Consider the following 9,365-nt stretch of genomic DNA (forward strand, 5'->3'; position numbering starts at 1 on the left):
TTCATTTTGAAATTTTAAATATCAGTAGTGATCTATGAGGCATATTGGAGATTTGGAGCTATTCTAAGGCCTAGTCCACACGTACACGGGCATTTATATATATATATATATATATATATATATATATATATATATATATTTATATATGTAAACAGAGTTTTTCCTCCTTTGATTAAAAAAAACATCTCGTCCACACAAGCAAGGTTTAAAAAACACGCTATCAAGTGCTGTCAAGAGCATGCCAAACCAACAGGTGGCGAGATAACCCTAACCGTTAAGCCATGTTGGCCAATCAGAAGCCTGAAGTTCCCGTAGAGGTCCGAACGGGTCTCGTCCGTCTCGTCCAAAACCGGCGACGATGGCGGCAAGTTCCGTGTCGTGGGAGTGTAGTCATAAGCAGTGACTTGCAGAGTATTGCATTCTGACGCCTCTGTTCCGCAATATAATGGGAGAACTGTGTGCATATATCTGTATGTATGTAACAAGCCCTGTTAGCACAGTTATTAGCAGCAATATCTTAGCTACGTCCGCCATTGCAGAGATTCGTCTCATGTAAACAAAGGTGATAGCGGCTAGACAACAGTGCGCAGTCCGACGTCACTAGCCAAAATCTCCGGTTTCACAGGCGACCGGAGTTTCTAAAATCTTCACCCTGGCAGGAGTTTTCAAAAAGGTTCGGTTTCAGTGACCTGATACTGCGTTTGCGTGTGGACGAACGGCCTAACGTATAGAAAAAGCTGCGGTTTTGAAAATACCTGTGTTTGTGTGGACAAGTCGCTATAACAGACTCAGGAACAGCTTATTTTTTCTTTTCTTTTTTTCTTTTTTACATTTTAGGCCTTTACTTGAGACAGCTTGAAAAGGGGAGAGAGAGGAGTCATGACATGCAGGAAAGTGCAGAGGGTCGGAATTGAACGCGTGGCCGCTGCATCGAGAACTGAGCCTCAACATATGGACACATGCTCTACCACTAGGCCACCAAGGCACCCAAAAACAGCTTGTTTTGACAAACTTTACTGGATCATAACATATGTAATACCCCTAGACACTACATGTTACATTCACGTACATCCTGGACTATATATCTGAACATTGCACATACTTTATATACTAAACTTTTTGCACAATCATCAACGTCTTTGCACATCATGCACTAAGCCATAAATCATTCTTTTATTGTTAAAACAGATAATATTGTGCACATTTGTTTATTTATGTTACGTTTCTTATACATTTATTGTTTATTTCCTTATAATATGTTTATGTTTATGTATGCACCATCCACCAAGGCAAATTCCTTGTTTGAACCCCTCCCCATCCAAAATCTAACGGCATAAAAAGTTTCTTCCCTTCTGCAGTCAGCCTCACCAACAAGGCCCCGGACCCACACTGACATCCCGCTCTTAACCACCCCCCCCCCCCAAATATCAATCAGCCTATTTGTGAAACACATTGATGATAGGCTTACTGGCTACTAAGGTCAGCCATCCACAGATACAGTTCATCGTAAGGATTCACTGTGCCACATAAAAACATGATTTATAAAATCATACCGACAATTATTTTTATAGCTTAGTATTCTATGCACTAAAAAGGTATGTGTAAAGGCTTTAGGCCGCCTACACATTGTTGTAGGCCCAGTTTAATGTGCAACTTAATTTTATACAATGTATGTAGTAGGGGGTCCCTGCTCCGTCTCTCTCAGTTAAAGGGATCCTTGGCTTAAAAAACGTTGAAGACCCCTGCTATATATTCTTTGCAAATACTGCACTCAACCTATTTAGCCTTTTTTCTCATGCAACAGTTATTTTGTATGTATATATTTGTTTTTCTGTATTTATTCTTTATTCATATTGTTTAATCTGTTTGTTTACTTGTTTGTTTGAGAGAAATTCCTCATAAATGTAACTTATTGTATTATTGTAATAAATCCTTTTCTGATTCTGATCATCTTGTTGCTGTTTAAATCGGTTCCTTGTTCTGCTAAATTTCAGTGTTTGAATGACGTACATCACCCACCTCAACTCTATCACCTCCATGGGAACCAGATGTCCAATGGGTCCTTCCATTGAGCTCATCAGGAATTACACTGCGAGCTGGATTTGGACCAGCTCTACCCTTACTAAGTCTTTGTTTAAAGTGCTGCCTGAGCTCCTTATAACTACTAAACAGGTAGTCACTGTAACATCACAAGCTGTAGCACAACTTACACAATAGCTGTGTTCGAAACCGTTCCCTCATTCACTCACTCACAATTCCCTATATAGTGTTTATTATTAAATAGTGAACTATATAGGGAACGACCAAACGATTTCGGACACTACATTGAAAACATGGTTGCATCAGTAGATGCGCTGGGTATTTGTGTGACGGAGGCGAGCGCCCAGCATCATGTAAACAAACCAAAACAAAAACACTTCTAATACTTCCCGTTTACATTGAAGGTTCAGCTAAACGTAATGCATGAGTTTAAATACTCCTTCAGGAAGACAGGAACTTCAGAGAGTTGAGACGGCAGTGCACAACAACACTTCCCCAGGCTATTTTGCAGCGGCAGCATTGCCTCATCCGGCACTTTGCGCCGCCCTAGACGATTGTGATTGGTTTAAAGAAATGCCAATAAACCAGAGCATGTTTTTCTCCCATCCCAGAATGCTGAGTGGACTAGCCAGACCCTCCTCTGCAGCGCTGTGGAAGCCTTGTGAAGGAACTTGTTTTGGTGGAACATGTACGTCCAAAAGTAGTTTTAGTCGTGCAACAGAAAACTCAGATTGGACACATAGTCTAGCTAGCTGTCTGTCTTTCTGTACGGATCATGGCGTGACTTCCCTAGTTAAATAATAATGTCACGATGGGGGGGGGTCTAATCACCAAAGACTCCTCCTCACACATATCTCTTCAACTTTTTTTTTAATAGCTCTTTGAGACCTTCTTTCAATTAGACTCTAATGATTTAAAATTACTTAATATTAAGTGTATTATTTTAAATATTAAGAGCATGTCGAGTGTGGGGAGGAATAAATGATATTCCTACGGTGATGCGAGGCATTTGAACCCCCCTTTGCCGACATGTACGCTGTGCTTATTTTCCTTTGTCTTTGTTTTTCCTGTGGAAAAGACCAATAACGTTGATAAAATATGAAACATATTGTCATACTGACTGACCAAGAGACACATTTCTATGCGAGAAAAAATGGGTTTTCAAAGTCTTCCCCCTCCCCAGCAAAAGTAACAATCAACTTCCAGACCCATTAGCATTCAGTGTCAAATCTCATGTAGTTTGCACTAAGCCGGGCTGCATATTATTGAGGGGGATGATAATTGTTGCCTTGCGGTGGTTTGATGTTGCTCGCTGACTGTCTGACTGCCACTGATACGTACACATACATGAACGGTAATTACTAACGAGCACATAAAGACACATAAAGAGTGAGTGACACTGACTATTAACACACACGTGCTACACACGGACTCCTCTTTTCTTGTGCCTTTCAGAGGGACCTGTGTGCAACCCCCCCACCACCCCACACCCCCAGTCGGAATAATCCGTCTCCATCATGTCGACACAGCGCTCCGTTCTCCGAGATTGTCACACTCGCTAATTACTCTTTAAGATAATCAGCCCGTGTGGCTGGAGATGCAGCTCCCCTCCACGGCTCTGTCTTCCCGGGGAACTAGAGGTTTAATCTGTAGCGAGATCAGAGCTACACTGGGAGCGGGAGGAGGCAGATGGAGGGAGGCGGGTGTGGAAATGAGAAGGAATTTGGGTATCTTAACAAACTCTTAATTACGTTCTCTATCCTCTGCTGGTGGCAGGCGTAAATGACGGTCCCCAGGGAGCCTCTGATCCACTTTCTGATCTGCGGCATTCACAGCCGCGCCGCTGATCAAAAAGACGGAGCGGCCTAGATGCTTCAAACACATGGGACCTTTTCTCCAGCGTGGGACTCGTAGCTTGTCATTGAGCGGAAGTTTGAATTGTCGAAATCTGTGCTCAAAAAAAGGAAAAAGGGAAGAAAAAAAAGTCCCTTGAAAGACGAGAAGGAAGAAAAAAAGAAGAGAATTTGAAGAGAAACAGGGAGTGTTCGATGCTCCATCAATTGATAATGAGCATCCATGCAACGTGCTGAAGGCGGTTGTCCCATATATGAGGCAGAATTCATTGGAGATGACCTCCACCCACATTCTCGCTGTTCTAATAAAGCAGGCACAGCTTTGATGTTGGCCATCAGCTGGATCCCTGGGGAGGCTCTGCTATAATAAAGTGCAGCAGCGAGCACGCTGCGACACACTCGCCAGCAGGAAGTCCCATCAGTCCGTCCCAGCGTCTCTCCGGGAGCCGCACGGGGTCAGCAAGCCACTGAGACCGGATCGCGACGCGGAACTGTACACTGTAAGAAAAAACATCCCTAGAAAAACGGATAATGTCCTGGCAAAAAACTACCAGTACATTTTCCGTTAAGTTTACGGACATTTCTTTTTATCCAAAAAAGGAAAATTCTCAAAATTTAATGTATATCCTCTGTACCTTTAACGGACATTTCTGTTCATCCAAAAATCTATATACAGAAAAACACCTGAGAAAAATCCTACCTGAAAATTCCTTCATACAAACACAGAATATTAGCCCGTATTTCTACGTTTTTTCTGACAGTGTATGTCTGATAATCAACAGTGTTACACTTTACATCCTCTGTGGATAAAACATTAAGTGTTAATGTACAGAAAGAATATGGACGCTGTGGAAAAAAATGCTTATCTCAGAATAAGATTCAGGGCTGGGCAATATATCGATATATGGGAGTAGATATCGTCTTAAATTTCATAATATCGTGATATCTGATTTTCTCCATATCGCCCAGCTCTAATTTGATGGGGTTGTTTTTAAGTCTGCATGCTTCTTTATAAGTTGAGACTAATATCAATATATTAGGCTCATGCCATGATTCTGAGAGAAGCTCATATCTGATTGGCTGGCAGGTGTCCATTAGGATTACATAACTGCAAACATTAAACAAAGGGGCACAGTCTGACCACCGTTTTAAATGAATGCACAATGTATATTAAACTGTAAAAGTAACCATAGCAACAATACCTCTGCTTGATATCGCTCACTGCAATGGACCAACAGTAACCATCAGTTAACTAACTTCAAATACATAATGTAAATGGTTTATGATTTGATGCCAGCCTACCTTGTGTGGAGTGGCCAGGGCCAGGGCCTGGTAATAGACTTGGACATGTCCTGATGAAGAAGATGAGATATTTCGGGGGGGGGGGGGCATTTTAAGCTTGTATTAGACAGGACAGCTGAAGACAGGGAAGGGGGAGAGAAAGAGGTGGAATGACATGCAGCAAAGGGCCACAGGTTGGAATCGAACCCGCGGCCGCTGTGGCAGGGACTGAGCCTCTGTACATGGGGCACACGCTCAACCAGGTAGGTTTTCTGTAGTGGGCATAACGTTTTGATACTCACTGATGATGTCAATACTGTAATGTGATTGAAAAAGAACGATGGCTTTATTTGTCGATCCACACAATCCACAAAGTTGTTTGTACATGTAGTTGGCAGCTGAAATGTATCTTACACATACCCTTCTGTACACACAGCACACGCATGCAATTCTGGGTTGGAGCACAGCATCAAACATGGGCAAAGCCCTCAGAGCAGATTTGGTGCCTTGTCTAAGGGCACCTCGGCAGTGCCCAGGAGGAAAACAGTATGAGGGATATTAACCGGCGACCCTCTGGTTGCCAAGCCAAGTCACACAGACTGAGCTGCCTTCCCCTGATTCAACATGATTGATGATTTGGGCAGTCACTAAAGGTCACACTGCAGGCAAAAATTCCCCAAAAAATGGCATATTTTGTTTTTTTTTGCTCATATGTGTCTCCGATTTTTTTTCATGTGAACAGCATAAATCACATGGAATCTGATAGTTATTTTAAAAATTGGGATTTGGGCCATATTCATACAGTATGTGAACCTAAATCAGATACAGATCTGATTTTTTGTAATGCGACCACAGTCATTACCGAATTCATGTGACTTTATTTTACCCATCCCTGTTGCCAGCCAAGACAACCCAACCTTTACGTGCTTTCTCAGGGAGATGGGTCGCCTAAACTGAGTGTCTTGCCGCCATAGTCTTGTGGAGTGGCGTTGACGGATGTAGTTAAAAGTAGCCCTTGACATGCTTACATTTTGAATGACATCTGTTTCAGTGAAGCCATTAAAGTCCCAATCCCACCATTCCTGGCTTTGACTTGCCTACACATCTCTGTACAGATGCAGCAGCCACTGCTCCACAAAAAGCCACAATTAAAAATGTGGCTCTCTTTCTCCTCATCCTCGTTATCGTTTGCTCATGAACTCGCTTCTACTGACTGCACATCGACTTATAAATTAAACTGTAAACGCTGACTTCAGTGGCCTCCATATCTACTTTCGTATGACAGTGTGATGGATGTGACGTCTTTGTTATTCTTCTTTTGCACATGCGGGTGATTCAGTTGGACAGTGACCAGTTCACAGTGTAATCTGATATGGGCCACATTTAAAAAATAATGCGAACAGCCAATCGAAAAACTCTGATCTGGACTGTAAATCAGAATTTAGCACAGTTTAGACCAAAGATTTGCGTATATACCAAACCGTTTTAGAACTTTGCAGGGAAACGTTTCAGCGGTCTGAACCGGCCCGTCTCAGCTCGATCAAAGCCAGCTGATGGCATCGCTGCAACTCAGCTGGTCAAGTGTCCAGAGGCTGGTTTTAGAACGTAAGGGACGTCACCTGTTTCAACAGCCAATAGAGAAGTCAGCTTGTGAAGTCAGTTACGAACTGTCAGCTGGTGGAAATGGCAGAGTTTTAGAGGGAGGCTCAACGAGCGCCCACGTGCACGGTATGTGGTCGAACGAGCTAGAGAGTGACTGAAGAGAGGGAGTGGCGTTAAAACAAAGCAGAGAATCAGGGAAACAAAATTTTGAATAAAGTTTTCCACATTTCATCACTAGTAGAAATGCAACTGTATGTTCACACCGCAAGTCTTAATGCTTAAGTCGGATTCTTTGCTCGGATCCGAATTTTTGTTTGGCTGTTCACATTACCTTTAAAAATGTGGCCTATATCAGATTCCAGTGTGAACTGTTTGCGACAATGACATCAGACGCAGCACGCTGTTGCACTAAAGTTAGGGAGGTTATGGAGGACGTAAGCATTTTTGCTATTTTTTCAAAAACGCAGCGGTTACGGTATGATCCTTCTAGTTTTGATTGTATTGAAGTATCTCCCCATACACTAATTAGGTCTAACACCTCCCTCTCCCTCCATTTATTAGCTCCATCACTGATCTCCATTTTGTAGGCCTAGTCAAGTTTTTAATTTTACTGTCTGTGTCTAGGGCTAACTGCCGCCGGAGCATAATTGTGACAAATGCCGATGTAGATTATTATGTAAAAAATTAATTCAGGACCACATATGGAAGTGGTCTAAATCTGATTTGAAAAAATCAGATCTGGGCAAGATTTGAGTGTTCACACTACTTCTGAAGAAGTCTGACCTGGTCACTTGAAGAAAAAAAAGAATCTGATTTGTGCCACTTTTGCCTGCAGTCTGAACATAGCCTATTCTCACTATCCCTACCCTCATTCACATTGTAGCCCTTAAAGGGGCAAGCATAAATAAATTTGATGGAAAAATTATTCATTGCTATTTTTTAATGTATCTAGACTAAAATGTTCATGTTCATGTTTTTTTTTTACTCTGTCTCCCGAGATACATTGCCCATTTAGGGTAACATTTTGCATTGTATTCTTTTCATTATAGTTCATATGCCAACTTTTAAAACAGTTCATAAACAATTAATTAGCTACATTATTTCATGTTATCCATACAGAATTAGAAAAAATTGGAAAAAACTGAACTTTATCTCCCAAGATGCATTGCCCATGTAGGATATAACATTTTATGACAGAAATTCCCTGACAACGTGTGTATACTGGTGAATTCATCAATAATACACATTTGAGAGTAAAATAAAAAGTAATCAATGTTGCACGCTTTATCCTATTCAATATCTGTAGAGAATAGGCCTCAAAACATAAGTATATCTGTGAGTGATCAGCCCCGTTAAATATCCTTATGTGGGCAATGTATCCCCCAGGATACAGGCATTCAATGCCTGATTATCAAAGTTGTGAGAAGATAATTTAAAAAATATCCACAAGAACATGTAAAACTATCCTTAAAAAACAATTTTCTAAAACAAAATCACTCTAAAATATCATAATCACGAAAAATATAACAACACTTACCTCATGGCCAGTGTCTTTGTCCACATATGCTGCCATTTTGGATTTTGATACAAATATTTGGAATGTTGGCATAAAGTCACATGACCCATCACCCCATCAGTGTTTCTCATCAACTGCAACCACATAATGCCCCTCCCACCATAGCTCCTCCCCAAGGGGGTAAGCCTCTCCTCGGACCGCGAACCTCCTATGGCGCCATTTTAATGCTACAAAGCCATCACCTCCCGTTAGCATTCCATTGACTCCCATTCATTTTGGCGCCACTTTGACAGCGAATAACTTTACATCTGAAGCGTTTAAATACTCTATTTGTCCATTGTTTATTTCTAAAGAAACACGACAATGTATAAAAGGCTCCATTACCTTGTAGCTCATGTTATGGCTCCGTAGCAGACGTTTTTATAAAAATAGGCTAATGATTGTGTCATAACCACGCGACTTACTGTCGCATAGTAGAGGAATTACCGTATAGTACAGGAGAAGCGTGCAGGCAGTTTCGTCTCACATTAGCTGTTTAAGTGTAATTACTAATGTTAACTATCATTTTAGTGATCAATAATTAGCCTGTGTCTATGTTATCTCCTTACATATACCTACGCTCTCCGTCTCTGCTAGATTGGGAATGATTGAGATTTCTCTTGGCACAGCTACCAGAAGACTTCCAACTTTCAGACAGGTTGCTCACGTCACATCTACGTCTTCAAGCTCAGTTGGAGGCTGCTCAGTAACGCTCAACCATCACCGGAAAAGTGCTTCTATTGGCCTTCACTGGTCTCCGCCCAGAGCAACGGGATCTGTTGGTCCATTCTTATATACAGTCTATGCTCCTCCCCCTACAGCCTGGTAAATGACTGTATCCCCCAAGATACAGAAACTCTGATGCTACAAATGATATCCTGCTGCATAAAAGCCTAAAAGGAAGTTAGAACTGAAGTACAGTGTCATTGCTATGGAGATAGTAACACCGTCTTGTCGCATTGGTATAAACTGGATTCGTCGCGAATCTTGGGTCTGAACTGGGCTTAATAATAATAATAATTATAATAGTAATA

The sequence above is a fragment of the Sander lucioperca genome, chromosome 16 (assembly GCF_008315115.2).
Source record: "Sander lucioperca isolate FBNREF2018 chromosome 16, SLUC_FBN_1.2, whole genome shotgun sequence".
Lineage (NCBI taxonomy): Eukaryota > Metazoa > Chordata > Actinopteri > Perciformes > Percidae > Sander > Sander lucioperca.